The sequence below is a fragment of the Schistocerca americana genome, chromosome 7 (genome assembly GCF_021461395.2).
Source record: "Schistocerca americana isolate TAMUIC-IGC-003095 chromosome 7, iqSchAmer2.1, whole genome shotgun sequence".
Classification (NCBI taxonomy): Eukaryota; Metazoa; Arthropoda; class Insecta; order Orthoptera; family Acrididae; genus Schistocerca; species Schistocerca americana.
Window position 1 is genome coordinate 154,616,921 of NC_060125.1, and position 21,071 is coordinate 154,637,991.

Sequence of the window (21,071 nt, forward strand, 5' to 3'; positions counted from 1 at the left end):
ACTTACTAATGGCAGAATTTGTTGCTATAGGTACACTTTTCTTCATACGTAAGAGAGACTCTTCGATGAATTTTGCGCAGCATACAAACCATACTTAAAGGTGTATGAAACTCTAGAATTTTCCAAATCTATTAAAAACTGTGGTAAAAATAGAGGTAATTAACTAAAAAAATTGTGTTTTCTCTAAACATGAAGTTTAAAATATAACAGTTCATTCGTTTTTTCGTAAATTAAATAAATTCTAGAGTTGCATACACCTGTGAGTATGGTATGTATGCTGCGCAACATTCATCGAAGAATCTCTCTAACTTATGAAGAAAAGTGTACCTATAGCAACAAAAGCAGCCATTAGTAAGTAAAAAAAAAATGAAATTTCGCACGTAAAAAGAAATATTTTGTTATGTTTTCGAACTTCCACTGCAATGGGTGTGAATCCTGAATCCTTCCTGGCGATGCTGACAAAGTTTTATGAATTTATTTCTAAAAGTATAGACACTGGAAATTAAAATGTCCTGAGATGCCTCTCCTGCTCCAAGTCGGCCCGGTTGATGTCCTACCCCCCTCAAATTTTTGTGGAGAAATATGAATCACGTGGATTAGGTTGTACGTGCAACGTGGGTGGATGGGTAAGGGGATACACAGGAATCGGGGCAGTAGTGATAAATAGTATAGCGATTAGGACAAAGTCAAGAGGAGGAGAGAAAGAAAGGGATGGTGACGAACGAGGGGGGGGGGGGGCTGTAGATGTCAGGGCGGGTATCGCTGTCAGGAAATGGGGGTGGGTCTTAATACTGTGCTGGAAGAGAACACGGAGTGTGTGCAAGGATGGAGCGGGTGGGACGTGTTGATGTAGTGCGGAAGTACACCATGATTTGTGATTATGGGGGAAACAGTGGAGACGTTATAGTGGAGTTTACGGGAAGTATAGGATGTTCGGAAGTGTTCAGTGGTGCCAAGGAGGTGGTGATCTAATTCCCACATATGGGGTGTAAGTGCGTTGTCAGAAGTAAGAGGACGACTGCTGTCGCGAGTGGGAACACGGGTAACGCTTCCAATAGGCAGCTGATTCGGCAGCGTTCCGGCGCGTCTGATTTGCGACGCGAACGCGGCCTGCGAGCACAAGAGGGGCCGGGCCCCCGCCTATTGGTTTCTGGAATTACTCCGTCGCCGCGGTGGCGATAAATTTGATTTAGTGTCCCGGCGGCGGGTCTGCGCGGGCTACCTGTCCGTGCCGGGCGCAGGCATTACCGCGCTCCAGGGCCGGCGTGGGATGGGATTGCCGCCCCCGCTGGCCCGCCCGCTCGCCGCGCGGGATTGCGCCACCCGGCCCGCATAAATCGCCGGTATTTAGATTTTTATTAGCAGCCGCCATCCATCCTCATTGAGCGGTGGTAAATCCGAGCCGGGGCGTGGCTGCAGCGGCCGCTGCCACACGAATCGCGCCCTGCGCTCTCCTGGCTTTTGCGGCGGTAAATTAGAAGTGGACGCTAGCGCGCCGGGGCGCCTATTCACGCTGTTTTACCCCGCCAGCGTGCGCCGCACTTCCGCTTCCCTTTAGTTAGGTTCAATCTATTAGTATACGTTGCATCTACGGCGTGGTGCGCTAACGCGAGAGTGACACAATATAGAAGTAAGCAAACCAGACATAGAAAAATGCTGCCCACCTCCCCCCCCCCCCTCCCCCCCCCCTCCTCACCCCCCCCTCCCCAGGAGGCGTTAAGCTAACACCGACTTCACCTCCGATAATTGCCTCAGATCAGGTTATTCATTTATGGTTAGACATCGTGGAGCAACCACATTGAGTAACTGCTAATTAACATAGGTTCAAATGGTTCAAATGGCTCTGAGCACTATGGGACTCAACTGCTGTGGTTATAAGTCCCCTAGAACTTAGAACTACTTAAACCTAACTAACCTAAGGACAGCACACAACACCCAGCCATCACGAGGCAGAGAAAATCCCTGACCCCGCCGGGAATCGAACCCGGGAACCCGGGCGTGGGAAGCGAGAACGCTACCGCACGACCACGAGATGCGGGCATAACATAGGTTCATTTCGTGGGCCAGTGCAGGTGCGATAGGATGTCTGGGTGTTCGTCACATCAGGAACGCATGCATGCAACCCTGTGAACACAACTGTTGTCATGCTGGAAGATGGGAGTCTCCATGGCATACTCATCAAGCAGATTTTCCAAGGAGGGCAACAAATGGTCATCGAAACCCCATGCAAATTATAAAAATGGAATTACATATGTATGTATGTATGTATGTGTATATGTACGTTTATATGTGCCACATCTCCTAAACCACTGGACCGTTTCGATCAAACTTGGTACACATATCGTTTACTATCTGGGAAGAATCAAATGGTTCAAATGGCTCTGAGCACTATGGGACTTAACATCTGAGGTCATCAGTCTCCTAGAACTTAGAACTACTTAAACCTAACTAACCTAAGGACATCACGCACATCCATGTGCGAGGCATGATTCGAACCTGCGACCGTAGTGGTCGCGTGGTTCCAGATTGAAGCGCCTAGAACCGCCCGGCCACACCGGCCGGCTGGGAAGAATCACTGTTGGGGTAAGAACTACCCACCTATAAGAGAGTGGAGGGGGTCAAAAAAGCAGCGAAGCACAGGACGCGAGAATACCCGTACTTCAAAATAAGCCAAAGGTCCCGAGTTCGAGTCTCGGTTCGGCACACAGTTTTAATCTGCCAGGAAGTTTCATATCAGCGCACACTCCGCTGCAGAGTGAAAATCTCATGCTGGAAGCATCCCTCAGGCTGTGGCTAAGCCATGCCTCTGCAATACCCTTTCATTCAGGAGTGCTAGTTCTGCAACGTTCGCAGGAGAGCTTCTGTAATGCTTGGAAGGTAGGAGACGAGGTACTGGCAGAAGTAAAGCTGTGAGGACGTGGCGTGAGTCGTGCTTGGATAGCTCAGTTGGTAGAGCACTTGCCCGCGCAAGGCAAAGGTCCCGAGTTCGAGTCTCGGTCCGGCAAACAGCTTTAATCTGCCAGGAAAATTCATATCAGCGCACACTCCGCTGCAGTGTGAAAATCTCAATCTGGACCCGTACTTTAGTCATTCAGTATTTGTGACAGAGAGAACTTACAGACATGCAACAAACTTTACACATAATTTCAAATCTTTACGAAACTACTCCTCGTGGACGCCCCCCACGAAATGATGAAAAAAAAGTTTTTTGGTTACTACATTATCCCTGTTCATAAAGTAAAACAGTTACATGAAGCATAACGTTTTAATTGATTACATATTCACTACTAACTGTATTCGTCACACATTTTGCAGATAGAATTCACATATACCACTGAATGCACCAAATAAATTGCATCACTGTACAAGACACTCTTCAGGAGATGTGACATCAAACACTAAGATGCGAGTAAAAGCTGCCGCATCATACATGACGTTTTAATTTATTACTTCTCCACTACAACTCTATCCTCAACACATTTCACAGACAGCTGGCACATGTACCACTGGATATAATTATACAATTACATCACAGTACGGCACATAGCTCAGGAGATACACCGTTATAAATGTTGAGTTGCGTGAAAATAAAATTGGAGGGCGAAATTCGCTAGACATAGAAGTCAAATATGTTTAAAATACGTGTGAAGTATGTTAAATATGTGTGAAATATATTTGATGTGTGCCTATGCGGGCAAAGCGATGCGGAAAAAGCTTATCCATAACTCCTGGAATGATTTCAATTAGGTAACATACTAATTACAATGTGGAAAGAAATGCTGTAGGTGTAAGAATCGCCAGCCTTCTAATGGGATGAGTGTGATAACGTGGAAAGAGAAGGGAGGATGAGAATATGGACAGACAGCAACGGGAAAGGAGGAGATAAGCACAGGTAGGAAGAGGAGTAGTGAACAGAGATAGGAGATGGAGAAATTGAAAGAAAGAGAGGAGAGGAGGAGATGGAGAGAGACAGAGACAGAGAGAGAAAGAGAGGATGGACAGAGCGAGGCGAGAGGAGAAGATCAATAAAGAGAGGGGCGGAGGAGACTGGCAAAGAGAGTGGGAGGAGGAGATGAAATTAGAGGGAGGAGGTAGACAGAGGGGAAACGAGCAATGAGCAGTCGGGGCAGAGCAGATTGACAGCGGGAGGGGAGGAGGAGATGAACAGAGAGAGGGGCAAGAGGGGATGGACAGAAAGTAGGGGGTGGAGGAGGTAACCAGAGAAATGGGTTGTGGAGAAAGGCAGGGTGAAGGGAAGAAGGGAAGATTGGAATAAATACTTATCTGTACATAGGGTTGTTGCATAGGCTACTTGATAAAATCTGACCTATAGTGTGTATGAGTGCAGACAAAGTGATCCCATGTAAAACGATTTTATTATCATACAAAACTTCTAACATAACAGCGATACAGCAATCATGTAGTGACAGCTACCAGGAACGTAAGCAACGAGAATGATGAAGTCTTTCGTACATTTTTTGTTAGCATAATAGATACATCTCCCCTTTGCCATTGGTGGGTTGGATGGGTGGCCTCAGTGATACAGATATCCGTACCGTAGGTGCAACCACATCAGACGAGTATCAGTTGAGAGATCAGACAAACATATGGTTTCTGAAGAGGGGCAAGTCGAAACAAGGTCCCGGGAGTCGACGACATTCCGTCAGAATTACTGATAACCTTGGGAAAGTAGGGCATGACCGAACTCTTCCATCTGGTGTGCAAGTTGTATGAGACAGGCGAAATATCCTCCAAGAAAGATGGTAAGGACAAATGTGAATAGTATCAGTTTAATAAGTCATGGATGCAAAGTACTAACGCGAGTTTTTTACTGAACAGTGGAAAGACGTAAAAGCCGATCTCGGGGGAGATCAGAATGGATTCCGGAGAAATATAGGAACAAGCGAAACAATGTGGACACTACTATTTACCTTAGAATGTAGGTTAAGAAAACGTAAACCTACGTTTACAGCACTTGTAGACTTAGAGAAAGTTTTTGACTACACTCCTGGAAATTGAAATAAGAACACCGTGAATTCATTGTCCCAGGAAGGGGAAACTTTATTGACACATTCCTGGGGTCAGATACATCACATGATCACACTGACAGAACCACAGGCACATAGACACAGGCAACAGAGCATGCACAATGTCGGCACTAGTAAAGTGTATATCCACCTTTCGCAGCAATGCAGGCTGCTATTCTCCCATGGAGACGATCGTTGAGATGCTGGATGTAGTCCTGTGGAACGGCTTGCCATGCCATTTCCACCTGGCGCCTCAGTTGGACCAGCGTTCGTGCTGGACGTGCAGAATGCGTGAGACGACGCTTCATCCAGTCCCAAACATGCTCAATGGGGGACAGATCCGGAGATCTTGCTGGCCAGGGTAGTTGACTTACACCTCTAGAGCACGTTCGGTGGCACGGGATACATGCGGACGTGCATTGTCCTGTTGGAACAGCAAGTTCCCTTGCCGGTCTTAGACGGCCGAAGTGGCCGTGCGGTTAAAGGCGCTGCAGTCTGGAACCGCAAGATCGCTACGGTCGCAGGTTCGAATCCTGCCTCGAGCATGGATGTTTGTGATGTCCTTAGGTTAGTTAGATTTAACTAGTTCTAAGTTCTAGGGGACTAATGACCTCAGCAGTTGAGTCCCATAGTGCTCAGAGCCATTTGAACCTTTCCGGTCTAGGAATGGTAGAACGATGGGTTCGATGACGGTTTGGATGTACCGTGCACTATTCAGTGTCCCCTCGACGATCACCAGTGGTGTACGCCCAGTGTAGGAGATCGCTCCCCACACCATGATGCCGGGTGTTGGCCCTGTGTGCCTCGGTCGTATGCAGTCCTGATTGTGGCGCTCACCTGCACGACGCCAAACACGCATACGACCATCATTGGCACCAAGGCAGAAGCGACTCTCATCGCTGAAGACGACACGTCTCCATTCGTCCCTGCATTCACGCCTGTCGCGACACCACTGGAGGCGGGCTGCACGATGTTGGGGCGTGAGCGGAAGACGGCCTAACGGTGTGCGGGACCGTAGCCCAGCTTCATGGAGACGGTTGCGAATGGTCCTCGCCGATACCCCAGGAGCAAAAGTGTCCCTAATTTGCTGGGAAGTGGCGGTGCGGTCCCCTACGGCACTGCGTAGGATCCTACGGTCTTGGCGTGCATCCGTGCGTCGCTGCGGTCCGGTCCCAGGTCGACGGGCACGTGCACCTTCCGCCGACCACTGGCGACAACATCGATGCACTGTGGAGACCTCACGCCCCACGTGTTGAGCAATTCGGCGGTACGTCCTCCCGGCCTCCCGCATGCCCACTATACGCCCTCGCTCAAAGTCCGTCAACTGCACATACGGTTCACGTCCACACTGTCGCGGCATGCTACCAGTGTTAAAGACTGCGATGGAGCTCCGTATGCCACGGCAAACTGGCTGACACTGACGGCGGCGGTGCACAAATGCTGCGCAGCTAGCGCCATTCGACGGCCAACACCGCGGTTCCTGGTGTGTCCGCTGTGCCGTGCGTGTGATCATTGCTTGTACAGCCCTCTCGCAGTGTCCGGAGCAAGTATGGTGGGTCTGACACACCGGTGTCAATGTGTTCTTTTTTCCATTTCCAGGAGTGTATTTTGACTTAAATACTCGCTTTGAAATTCTGAAGGTAGCAAGGGTAAAATACAGGAAGCGAAATGCTATTTACGACTTTTGCTGACACCAAAAGGTAGTTATACGAGTTGAGGAGCATGACAGAGAAGCAGTGCTTGAGAAGGGAATGAGTCAGGGTTGTAGCCTATCCCGAATGTTATTCAATCTGTACATTGAGCAAGCAGTAATGGTAACCAAAGAAAAATTTGGAGAAGGGATTAAACTTCATGGAAAAGAAATAAAAGCTCTGAGGTTCGCCGATGACATTGTAATTCTGTCACAGACAGAACAGGACTTCGAAGGACAGTTGAACGGGATGGATAGTGCTTGAAAGGTGGACATAAGGTGATGATAAACAAAAGTAAAAAAGGGATAATGGATTGTGGTACAATAAAATCAGGTGAAGTTGAGGGAATTACATTAGGAAACGAGACATTTAAAGTAGTAGATAAGTCTTACTATTTGTGCAGCAAAATAACGGATGACGTCGGAAGTAGAGGGGATACAAAATGTAGACTGGCAATGACAAGAAAAGCGTTTCTGAAGAAGAGAAGTTGTTTAACATCGAATACAGATTTACGTGTTAGGATATCTTTTCTGGAAGTATTTGTATGGACTGTAGCCATGTATGGAATTCAAACATGAACGGTAAACAGCTTAGATATGAGGAGAATATGAGCTTTTTAAGTGTGGTGCTACAGAGGAATGCTGAAAATTACATGGATGTTTCATGTAACTAATGACGAGGTACTGTACCAAACTGAGGAGAAAAATTTGTGGCACAACCTGACTAGAAGAAGGGATCGGTTGATAGGACACATTCTAACACATCAAGAGATTGCCAACATAGTACTGGATGTGTGTGTTTGTGTTTGTGTGTGGGGGGGGGGGGGGAGGGGAGAGGAGGGGGGGAGGGGGAATCGTAGAGGGAGACCAAGAGATGAAGACATTAAGCAGATTCAGAAGGATATAGGTTGCAATAGTTATATGAACATGAAGAGGCTTGCACAGGATAGAGTAGCATGGAGAGCTGTATCAAACAAGTCCTCCGAACTGAACACCACAACAATACAACAATAATAGGTTCATGCATGCATCCATAGCCGAGATCGTCAATGCCCGTCTCCACAAAGTCGCTCGAGGCGGAGGTGAAGGTGTCTGGATCCTCGTGGGGGAAACTTTTCACTGCCAGTGTTTGGCCGGCAGGGGGAGGGGAGGTGGTGACGTCAGGGGGAGGAGAGTTGGCGACGTAAAGTTTCTCATCAGCACTCTTTGCGGCAACATGCTGCATTAAATTCTAAGCCTCTCCGCGGTGTCTCACGAATTGAGGGCTTGTGTTATTGTTGATGATGATCCACCCGTCGGATGGAGACGTTAAGCTCGACGGCCCCCCTGCTGGTGTTCGAGAAGAGCAGGCTATTTGGCGGCACCGGGTTTCACCCTCTTCCGTCCCTTCATCCCTTACAGAACAAACCCGGCACTACATTTTACAAGCACTCATCACAATAATCCACACGCCACAGATACACGCTTGACACTAGGACCTTGCCACTAACGACGATGCAGGATTCCTGCATCTGCTCCCCTGCATTCATTCCCTGAGTGTGGAACCATTTTGATTTTCAGGAGATAATTATTCGCAATTGTTTACTTCCTAGGAAATTTATTGTGCTTTTTCTTTTTAATAAAAAGACATAGAAAGCTTGTGCTTATTCACGCCGTTCCCCTGGCGCAAGTATCTACTGAATTGATTGTATTTGTCAAATGTGCACTTAGACCTTTGAGAGCTTCGACAGTGTTCCATCAGTCATATTTCTTTTCCGTCGACATTAGTGCTGTAGATCTCTTGGATCCCAGAAGCATCTATATTCTTCTATCAGCAACTGTATATTGCCTTCAGAGCGCTCCATCGTTCAGGAAATTCATCTCAACAACAAAAGTAGGCAAGGCAACAGACGAAAGCTTTCTCTGCACCTAGCGCTGAAGCGGAGAGGACGCGAAATTTCTTAGATCTTTCGCTAAAATACTGAAAATCAGCGAAACACGAGCGAACGCTAGCAAATGCGAATCGTACTCAACGGAATGCAGTTGGCTCGTGGTCGCCTACTGTTTACACCAGAGAAAATTCTCGTTAGCTCGTGCTCTACCGTTTGTGTGGGCTCCTGTGTAAACCAGGCTTTACAGAACTATCTCAGATATGGACTATACACCTCACATTCCACACTTTTGTGCAATTGTTACAGCAAAATAAAGGAACAGTGGTCAGTTAATAAATTTTTACAGGCAGTTCTACGAAATTATTTAAATAGTTCTATGTTTGTATTACAACGCTATTGCAAAATATTTTCATCCTCTCAGACTTTCAATAGAATGATTTTGATCTGAAATACCTGTGCTGAAAGATTATGAGGACATCATACATTTCACCTTGTAAGGGTCTCGCACTTAGTGGTTATTTTTCCGGGAGAAAACTAACCGTTAGCACTTCTGAACAGACAAATACAGCACTGTTTAGGATTAGGTGCGCATCATAATATACTATTTTCAAAGCACTAGAAGTAATACATCACAGACGCAAAACTGAACTTTTAGTGAATTCATTCGATGGGATTCTATTTTATTACACTGTAGTTTTACGTGTTGCAAACTGGCACAAATATCTTTAGTATTTACTTGCTCTGTTTTGTAATGATCTGCTGTGGATTATTACGAACTTCTGGCACAATAATGTAGACAGAGGTTATTTCTCTTTATATTGATATCAAAGGTCCCCAGATACCGTTTAAGAAATGTCCTCCCACGAAACGACGTGAATTACTCTGCGAAACTGTCTAACACTACCAACATCTGACGGCTATTCTTTTCATTTACAATTGGTGATAATTTAGCTGTCTTAGTGCTGTTTTTGAGATAGTGATTTAAGTTCGTTTGAGTAATTTTTTGTTCTAAAACATGGTGTATTTACGGTATGTAGATGTAGCTACCATTGTCAACGAATTTCTGTAAAGCTCTCGTGCATGCGTTAGTATTTAACTCATTCAGATGCATCTGTGTTCTCATTCAATCTTCTCGAAAGACGCAGTTTTAGCTATCCATTTAGTTTCCAACAGTAATTCGGACTGCCCGCTGTAATCCCCCCCCCCCCCCCCTCCTTCCTTCTTCCTTCTATTGTCCACATTAAACAGTGCCCAGTCCAAGAAATTAATAAGCAAAGTATTGTCTGAAAATTTGAGAGGAGCTAAGATTACAATAAACTTTCAAGTTCACTTAGCTTGTCATCTTGAGATGGCTACAGTTCTTCTTGTCTAGGGAGTCTGATTCTCGAAGCTGATCAAGTCCTCGCGGTTGGTTTGAAGTAGATAAATTGGAAGGTTATTGTTTTCTTACTTAACTATATTTCCACTGATTTTCTCACATTTTATTATATCATACAGTATTTTGATTTTTCACATTAACAAAGACGAAATTACATTTTTCGCACCTATTATACAAAAACACTTCCGATCACATCAGAGGCAAGCTTACGACTCACACACTCTGCGGAAATAACAGTATTTCAAAGGGTTTCCTATTTTTCTTAACAAATGAATTCCTACTACTTTTTGTTACATTATTAATTTCGTTTATTATTTTATAAATGAATCCAGAAATAAAAATAGTAAATACTGGATTGTGTAATTAATAATAGAAATTTTAAGTGTGCAAGTAAGTCGTATTTTCAAATGTTTCTAAAAAAATAATTTTAACTGTACATTCAGAACTAGTACTTATCAATTATAACATCGAAACTAAAATATTTTGTAAAGCAACTAATTTTCATAAATTTTAGCTTGAAATATAACGTACTGTGTACAAAATTACATCAAAGTATTCAGAGAGGTAACAGATAATAATGAACTGCCCAAAATTCTAAAAATAATAGTGATGTCGAAAAGTAGTGTCGAGGAAAAGTAATACTGGAGGAGGCTGTGCCATTACACCCGTCAGCCCGAGTATCGATATGGAGGATATATCAGAAGTACTTGGGCTTCATACGACAGTTATAACTTGCTCCCGCGGATAGTGCCGTCGTCGCGGGCGTATCACGCGAGCTCTTCCACTGACGCGAGTGTGCCCATAAATTCTGCAACCCCGCACTTGTCTGGAAGTTCGCGTTATCACCTCAATCCTTCGATACGGGCGGTTGATAGCTGAGTGATAGACGTTGCCCGTGTTTACGGATTCCGGTTCGGATCGCTCCGTTGACTGCGTGCACACGCTTATGACGACTTTCACTAGTTTGGATTTCGTCTGTGGCCTGCCGTACATTACGCGAACTCCACCGTCATCGAGCCCAGGAATCGCCTCTTTGTTGCACCGGTCTCTCCAAGACATCCAGCGCGAGTCATCATGAACTGTGTTCCACATACGTCGAGTTGAATAGAAAAAGCCATCTTTCAGCACTGAGCACGTATAGATTAGTATTTCCCAGCCAATATGTCACTGCGTGACGGAGTACTATGGTGTGTGTCACGAAATTTTATCCTATTCAGAGCATTGAATTTTGAATTTTGATAATTCAACCAACTTTACTTTTTAATGTGTACTAATTTACAAGCAATTTTGAGACAGCACAAGCCAGTATCTGCAGCAGTAGGGAACTGTCAGCTCTGTCTCGAATGGTGGGTACCTCTTCTCGCTTTGTGACATAAAGAGAGCACTTTATTCACTTGCTCAGTTTCAATGCATACGGTGTGATTCACATGCCCTACCGATTGGTTTTATGCAACCCACAACGCCTTCAACACCACATATGAGATTTTCATATTCTCTCGCTCACTAAATGGAGACTGTTAGTCCTCCAGAAAAAAATGAACAGGGCCTTTTCGTAGGAAATTTGATGTAGTTAGATTTTGTACTGGGATACGTTTTTGCTGGAGACAACGATTTTCGAATTATTCAAGAAAACACGTTTGATGTCACTTTTGTATATTTTCTAGGATAAATAAAAAACTATGGCATTAAGAAAACACGTATTCCCAGTCCTAAATTTAACTTCATTAAATTTTCTCCATAACGGTCGAGTTCATTTATTCTGTAGGACCAACAGTTTGCGCATAACTAGCGAGAGAATATGAAAACGTTGCACATGGTATTTGAAGACGTTGTGGGTTGCATAAAACGCATCAGTAGGGGCAGCTGAGTCAGCCTGTACGTGGCCTCAGTAGACAGTGTTCCATAAATTTTATTTCAGTTTTAACAGTAAAGAGACTTATTCATAATAAAAGTAAACTGTGTCAATGGGTTTTATTGTTTTGGGTAATGTTCACTGTATAGCTTAGATAATGGTTCAAAAGTCATGGTCCATAGCAAGTGTCAGTGCGTAAATTAGTGAAATGACGACGGAAACCTCGTGTTTGCTAATGAAAGAAATCAAACGCATGTGTAACAACTAAAAACGACAAAACGAAATGAAATGAAGTGTTTCAACACGCCATAATCAAGAGAAGGGAGATCACAGCATCAAAACCCATGACAGCTTTTAGAATGCTTGGTAGCTATAAGAAAACCAACAGACGTAACTGATAGCGACGTGTGAGAAAGAAAATAAATAAAATCCCAAAGATAATAGCACATAATGAGCTGAAACATGATTGAGGAAAATGATACTATTCAAATGGTGTCTTTTATTAGGCGGAGTTTTTTCCCACGTAGTGGAATAAAATGTTATTAGACGCTAACCCAATATATTCTAAGAAGTAAACAATACGTTTAAAAAAATATGTAAGTTATGTATGTCGCTGGATATTGTCCATGTAGTTCATCAGTGCTAAGAGCCAGCACAGCGTCTCATGATGCAGTAAGCAGATTTAGGTAAACTAGCAGCGAGAGCGCACCCAAGATCTGAGCTAGAGGGAAGAGGAGACTTATATTCATTTCACGGTGAATGGGGAAATAGTTGCAACATTTCGCGACACTTGGTTCTGGGTACATATGTTACAACGAGTACACAGTCAGAATCCATTAACTGTTCCGCTATTCTTCAAAATGAGACTGCATTCATGCGTCTGTCTGTGCGGCGGGGCAGGACTCGAGATCGGTTGGTGAAGAACACTACTAGTCCGGTAAGCAGATTACATTCTGATGTCTGTAAGGGAGCTGTAGTACTTACACCAGGCAATCTGTTCACTGTAACCATTATTAAAATTAATTCTTTAAATATTTGAAGTTCCATCGCACAGGAGTTTATCAGTAACATCTTTCCCCCTTCCCTCCATTTCTTTCAAGAACTGAACTCTCATGTACAAACAGCTTCAAACGCCTAATTAGTTCAAAAATTAGTTAATGTGTTCAATATTTGGCACTTAGCATGTAAATCGTAAGTCATAAATGGCAGGGTCATATGAGATCTACCTTCGCACAGAGATTTTTGTAATTCTATAAATATTTGTAAACCTGATACTGAAAACTAGTTAAATTTTTATGAAAAGTTAGTGTTTCTCCTAAACTGTCTGTCGTACAACAATATAATTTTGTAGACGTAAAGAAATAATAAATTAAAAGGTCATTCTTGATGCTGATGTTTTACAGCATGAACAACGAACATTTAGCAAGCAATAAACTTTTTCCCTATCGTTATTGCGAGGATTGTATGTGCGAAAAAGTTTTTAAAACATTTGAAATTATGTCTAAATTGTACTGGAAGTCGCTAAGTGTTCCCCTTACCAAACAATAGAGGAGAAGAAAAGGTAGTTTCTCACGTATCTCAATGTTTATAACGTCATATCTCCCAAACTCTGTGTCGTACAATGACACAACTTTGCACATACATTCAGAGGTATAAGTGGGTGCTATCTGCAAAATATGTTACTAATAGAATTAGTAGTGAAAAAGTACACGGTGTTCCATTTGAATGACACCCCAAAAACCAACATTTGCTTAAATTTCACTTAATGGCTTTGCATAAAAATCGGGAAATGAAATCAACATGTCATATCCTGTTCGTGGGTAAGTAAATATAGATGAAACACAAAAGTTCGTGGAGGTGACCACGCTCGACTTTTAGACACAGTTGAACACGACGCTGCAGATTCTCGTATGTTGCTGCAAGAACCTATGATGTCACAGCCTCGATTTCACGGATGATATTCTCTCGCGAATCTTCCAAGTTGTGTGATTTGTTCCTGTAGACCCTGCCTTTATGCCATTGCAGAGGAAAACTTAGGTGGTGTTAAGTTAGGTGACCTTGGGAGCCATAGTCCTTTCGAAAGCACTCTACCGGGGAAAAATGATTCGACCACAGCCGTGATCACTCGAGATCTACGGCATGTGGCGCCAACAGATGCACAAATTCCCGAAACATTTCGATGTAAACTGCACTTGTCGCAGTAGACTCGAAAAAAATTGGTCCGATGACGCGACGCTGTGATAGTGTACAGAACACGGCAATCTTTTGTGAATGTAAGAGTTGCTCGACCAGTACATGTGTATGCTGAGAGTTTCCATAACCAGAGAGCTGGAACCACACCTCATCACTGAACCATGTGTACTGCAATATTTCTGGCCTCTGTGCAATAAATTGCTGAAACCAACGGCAAAATGTAATGCGTTTGTCTTTGTCATTGACATTCAGTTCCTGAACAATTGTTAACGTGTTTGGATATATGCAGGCTTCCTTCGCAGCCCAGTGACATGTACTCCGTGACATTCCATATTCCTCAGATAAACGTCCAACAGACTTTTCAGAAAATACCAACAATAGTTGTTTCGCGTCAGTCAGTTTTCCTTCCGATAGTGGCGGCCGTCCCCCGCCGTGGAGATCCAACCCCGATCCGCTACCCTCCATCTTGTTCACCAAATTTTGAAAGCAGCATTTAGACAGTATATACTGGTCACCAATCCGTTCAACAAATACTCGCTCGGCCCCTCCCGCCGGAGGTTCGACTCCCCCCCCCCGCGGGCATGGGTGTGTGTGTTGTTCTTAGCATAAGTTAGTTTAAGTGTTGTGTAAGTCTAGGGACCGATGACCTCAGCAGTTTGGTCCTTTAAGAATTCACACACATTTGAACATTTGAAATAGTCGCTGACATGTCTTAATAAAATCAGTAATCCAATACCGTTTCACAAGAAACACGCGCTCTTCCACAGAATAGCGATTCACTGCCACTAAACACTGAACACTGAGCTCCAGCCTCAGTGGAACGTGGAAACACACTGTTGCGTCAAACGATGTTGCAGAGTGCGGTGTTGCCATGTCAAAAGTCACAAATTATACTGTGCAGTTTCAGCGGAATTGCTACACATGTGTGTGCGGTCTCTTTCGAGCGGAACACCGTGTAATAAATTAAAACGTCATACCTTATGCTGAAATTTTAATGCAGGAAGAACGAAAATGTAAACACTAAACTTTTCTCCCTTTCATTATTTTATGAACGATGTCTGCGAGAAAAAGTTTTAGAAAGGTTTAAAATTAAGTGTAAAGTTTTTCTAAGTACCTAAACGCTCTCATTCTCAGCTCTTCCAACAACATTTAAATGAAATTTTAAACCTTTCTTTAGTTTTTTCGTTAGTATTGGGGTGAAATCCGAAACTGATAGAGCCAACATAACCAGCGTTTTGCGTCTTCCACCAGAAAGGTTTTACATGCTTAAAGTCAAATATTTAACCCATTAACTCATTTGTAAGGTAATCATACGTATGCAGCTGATTTATAGATGGGAGCTCGATTGTTTAAAAGGGTCGGGCGGGAAGGGGGGATTACTGGTTATAGCTAAAACAAAAGGGCGTTTGGTAACGTGTAAGAAACAGCGTAGGTGTGACGTGAAAATACAGCGTTGACATCGCAGCGGGCAGTCATTTTCGTCAGGCGAGAGAGACACGCACAGTGCCCGCAGAGAGGAATAAACACGGAGCGAACTGCCACTTAGGTAACGGCGCAGGATTAGGCGCCTCATAAATAATTTATCGCGTTCGACGCGCCACGCTTTCACTGGCGTGTAAAGAGCGTAGGGAAGGGGGGGGGGGCGGTATGGGGTTGGGGTGGAGGGTGGTGTGTAGGTGGTGGTGGTGGAGGTGTGGGAGCGAAAACACGGCGGCCTCCAGCGGCAGCCACAGGCCGGCAGCAAGGCGCAAATCTGCTGACTGCCGCGCCGCCCGCCGCCTCTGTGGTTTCAGCGCATTTTCTGCTCGCCGGCAAGCAGTCGTAAATGGAGGATGAGACCGTGCCGTACCAGCAGAGCGGATAATGATGTACGCCAGGGGCAGTCAAGTCTGTACAGCAAACAGACGCGTGCAGTTCATCCAACTTGCGGTGGGCTGCGCTCAGAATCGTGTGCAACCATCGCACGTAATGTCTAGCAAATACTCGAGACCCGGCGCTGGGAACTATTTCCATAGGTAGCGCGGAGCTTACAGTTATATATGCGACATATAGGAACGCTTCACGGGGAAGTGATAACCTCACCAACTGTCCTCAGCGTGGCTTAACTACCCGCAGAAGGAGGGGTTCAAAACGACAGTATCTGAATGGTAAAATATATGTGGCTTGTAGTTTGGTCACGACCCTAAGTTATTTTAAAAAAATCATCTGTATTATCATTTCATTAGACTCGAGCATTTATAAGATAACCATCATCAACATACCACTCAGCGGAGGAAACTCAAGCATCTTTTTGTACCAACAATCATTTCGGCACCCATTTTACAAGAAGTACCCATCGACAGATTGGATCAAAAGCTGAATTTTCATAAATTTTCCTGCTCCCAAATACACTTGGTTGGATGTAATCTACGGAAAGCTTGCTAAATAGAGAAGCTATACAACATCAGATCCTCTCTGCAGGAAGTGTCAGCTACAGGAGACCCTTGCACATGAATTCAATTGGTATGACCGAAATGAAATTTGGTCGTGGACAACGAAGAAACTGGTCCTGAATCACCACAACGAGCCACACCTCCAAAAACTTGATTCTCATTCTCTATCCAGAATGGCACATGTTCCCGGGAACCAGACACCGGCAGTATGCTTAGTACGTGATGATTTCACTCACTACTCTATAACCACAGCCACTCCGAATTTACTGGACTTCCTATCTTATCTTTAACAGCATCAGTGGATCACGTGACAAAACTGCGGCGAAAGATACGCTGAGCGGTCCCAAAATTTTTAACCATCTTCCTTAATTTGCATTAATGAGAAATGCAAGTCGGAATTCAATGAGAATTAACAAAGGTCTTGGAGCACTAATGGCCTTTACTGCACCAGAAAGAATATTACAATTCCTAAGAAAGGACTTCCCTCTTTCCTTTTTTTTAAATTTAGTTTAAAAAAGAGACGTAGGCAAAAGTCTTTAGGGAAGAGAAAGAAAAAAAATGTAAAAAGCGATAAAGTTCTTTGTATGACATCACGGATCTGGGGTTTGATCTTCAGTCAGTCCTTCTTAGCACTTTTTCCATTGCAGGCAAAGTTATTTAATGTGAAAAATTCTGAGTTGAATCGAGATTCGGAATCCACGGTAAATTATAGTTAAACTGCATGGGTAAGTCAGTTCAGAGGTCCGAAAAAGGGGGAAAAACCGCATTCGAGTTCGCTAACGTGTCTAGCGGCGCTAGATTCTTAGTTGAGAATGATCGATTCTTGGTGGTGCAAGAAACTTTCATCGTCAGCATTTGGTTAACAAGGATGGGAGAGGTGTTAGCGTAAAGCTTCTGATCACCAGACTCTGCGCCAATGTCCTGGATTAAATTTCAAAACTCTCAGCAGTGTCACTTGGAATGAGCCATGTGACACAGTTGATGGCGGTCCGCCGGTTGGATGGGAACGTTAGGTTCGGCAGCCCCCTTAATGCTATTCGATAGGAGAAGACTACGTGTCGGTATTGGATTTCTCCTTCTCCCACCATTATCACACCCACTGGCCTCACCTTCACAACAGATACATTTCAAACACAACTCCCACATTTGGCGGCTCCCAGTCAACCACGCCGTACGACTTTACCATTAACACCGTGAATATTAGCCTGGAATTCACTACTTGATATAAACTATCAGACGTTTCCATGCTTTACAAACTGTTATGATATGCATCTCTGCTGGTCCCACGTGTTTTCTAATGTGATCTATCCATCTATTACTCGGCTGTTGTCTTGATCTTCTCTGATGCCTTAGCATCCAACAAGGAACTTCCTGTGAACGTCTACTATACATCCAACTAGCTACATGTCCCGGCTACTTCCATTTCATTTTTATTACAGTCATATTTACATCTTCTACTTTAGAAAATGTGGGGGAAAAAAATGGTTCAAATGGCTCTGAGCACTATGGGACTCAACTGCTGTGGTCATTAGTTCCCTAGAACTTAGAACTACTTAAACCTAACTAACCTAAGGACATCACACACACCCATGCCCGAGGCAGGATTCGAACCTGCGACCGTAGCAGCAGCGCGGCTCCGGACTGGAGCGCCTAGAACCGCACGGCCACCGCGGCCGGCATTGTGGGAAAGAAATCCACTGGGAATTAAGAAAGGAAATGGTTGAAGATCAGTTGGACGAATCAAAATGCAAAAATTATCAGAAAACGAAGAGGACGACACAAAATATCGAAGAATGATTGCAACGACAAGGCGTAGCTTTCAGATGGTGGGCCAAAAACCGGCTCAGAAAATATTTCAGGCACGTTACGATAGGCAACCCAACTTACATCGGCCCCAGGCGCGAATAATGTAAGTTGGGTTGCCTGCCTTAAGGCCCATGAAATACTTCCTGTTGCATTTCATTTAAACCCCCCTGTAGAAGCGATGATGATGATGATGATGATGACTCTAGTCTGTTTCCTGTGTGTTTTACTTATTTGTCTGTCTATAATAAGCAATTCCCAAAACACATCTCACCATTTTTCTCTGACCAAATTTCAATTTTTAAAATTATTTTCTCAATCAAAGTCTATTTATCACTCCCACATATCAAAAGACGTAGTATACATTGATTGTAAACCTTTTCGTTTTGGAAAACCAAGCGATGTGGCACTGAGGTATAACACTCTGATCTGGGAGGAAGGCAGTTCAAATGCACGTCTGGCTATATGGACTTATAAGGTGAAATTCCAAGATGGTTCTTGTAAAAGGATTCCCTCCGCCGCCCTTTCCCAACCCGAGCTCACAGTTCGTCTCTAGTGACCTTGTCACTAATCTTCCTTTCTTCGTTTTGAAAACTTACTTAGCTTGCCTAAAACAGTCCAGTCTATTTTATTATTCCGTCCTTTTTCCTCTGCCCGCATAAAGCTACTAGTAGTCACTTCCCTCTTTGATAATGGCAACAGCAAGTCGTCAAGTACTCCACCGCCACTGGTTCATCTACAGTGTATGTAAGAATAGCACCAATGGGCGAATGGAGTCGGTGAAGTATTGAGCTTACCCAGTTCCTGATGTGCCAGTCTTTCTTACCCACCAGATAACCTCCGGCAGTCTCTTTCCTAGTGTTTATACCATGGTGCAGGATCCTCCCTTCATGATTTGACAAATTATATGGCTTTTAACTTTGTGACCGCATGTCCAACATGTCGCCACAATCGCCATATAATCTAAAGGAGCGGAATGGGTGCCCTCGGTCTGCGAATCGTATAAATCATATTTTGTGTATTACCTATTTTAACTGGCTGTATATCGCAGTTTGTGAGTCGGAGATTGTGAGCCGGACCAGCTTTTGCGTGAACGAGGGCGGAATCCGCTTCAAAGCCACACTAGCCGATATGTCAGACCGACGGTCGTTAATCCGCTGAGGCGATTTGATCGGGGTTAGTGCACCTATCTGTCTACCCGTTAAGCTATACAAGCAGGGCTTGAATAACCTCTGATAGTACTTAAAATGTTTTTATTTTTTGTTTTGCGACACAATCACTTTCATCTTTGCAGAGAACCAGTTTCAATCATCTGAAACGACTACCATGAGATCCAGTTGCTACAGAGGAGGATTGCGTTGTCAACGGTAGTAGTAGTAGTAGAAGCAATAGACGGGAACATCGGCGACGACAAAATTTGAGTCAATCTTGGGGCGCACTCAGAAAGCCGAAAGAATAAGGCAGGAAATCCGAGAGAGAGATCAGGTATGGAACACATACATTCAATTGTCACATATTACATTACAGGTCCAGGATTCACTACCTGATCAAAAGTATCTGGACACCTATATGTAACGCGGAACTGAGCACTAGATGTCGTGAGACGACGACCCGCCAATATAAGAGGAGGCAGGGAGTATTGGGTTGACAGTAGAAAAGCAGTAACAGCAGATTAGATCCGTCAAGAGAGCTCAGTGGTTTCGAAATTGCACTGGCCACTGGATGTCACCTGACTAAGACATCCGTCAGGGACATTTAAATCCTTCCGCCACTGTGGAAGTAGACTGTTGTTGATGTGATTGTGGGTTGAAACGCGAAGGCATATCCACAGCTAACCTAATGTACTGACGACAGGGGTCGTCAAACACCAGCCGGGAGGGGGGGGAGGGGGGGGGAGTTTAAAAAAAAATCGCAAAAAATCAGTGAATGGAATCAAGGAGCAATGGTCGAGCAACTCCTTATAAGGCACACGTTCCTGTTGTCAATGCTCATCGACGCGTGAGGGGTTCTAAAGAGCAGCGCCACTGAACAATGGATGATTGGAAGTGATTTGGAGTGATGTATCACGCTGTACACTGTGGCAATCCGACAGAAGGCTTAGGGCTCGGCAGACGCCTGGAGAACGTTACCTACCATCATGTGTAGTGCCAATAGTTAAGTATAGAGGAGATGGTGTTACAGAAAGACAATGTTTTGCCCGGTTTGTATGAGATCCCTTTATTGCGCTTAAGAAAACACTAAATGCGGAAGAATATGAACACTTTTCGCAGCATTATGTAGTGCGTATAGTAGTGGAACAGCTCGGAGACGTTAGTTGTACCATTACGACAATGTACCCTGTCATAAAGTAGCGTCTGCAAGTGGACAGTAACTTTCCGAAATGGACTAACCTGCCCAGAGTCCTGTCCTGAACCCAGTGTAACATCTTTCCAATAAGCTAAAACGTCGACTTCGCTCCGAATTCAAGCGTCCTGCATCATTACCTTCCCTGGTTTAGGCTCTTGAGGAAGAATGGGTTGCCATTCCTTCACAGACATTCAGACACCTCATTGGAAGTCTTCCCTGCAAAGTTCAAGCCGCCATAAAGGCGAACAGTGGACGCATTTCATATTAATGTCTTACTAATGCGTGTCCTGATACTTTTGATCAGATAATGTACATGAACAGTTAGGGCTCGACACTCACTGATGTCATAACCATCGATCCATTCATTCCAGTGCATTTAATTAATTTAGTATTTAAGATTTTTTAGCCACTAATACCTGATTGGTTGTGGTCTGTCTCGACATCCTTTAACTGCACAGTGACCACAGAGTTCGACAACG

The 21,071-nt window shown here is 44.2% G+C and overlaps 1 protein-coding gene and 1 non-coding gene across 4 annotated transcripts in view; one reads left to right on the plus strand and one right to left on the minus strand.

Annotated features, from left to right (window-relative positions):
- Positions 1–21,071, minus strand: part of LOC124622155 (semaphorin-2A-like) — a 1,077,868-nt gene that overhangs the window by 314,683 nt on the left and 742,114 nt on the right. The window lies entirely within an intron of this gene.
- Trnaa-cgc lies at positions 2,931–3,005 on the plus strand. Its single transcript has one exon. It is a non-coding gene; the product is annotated as a tRNA-Ala (tRNA).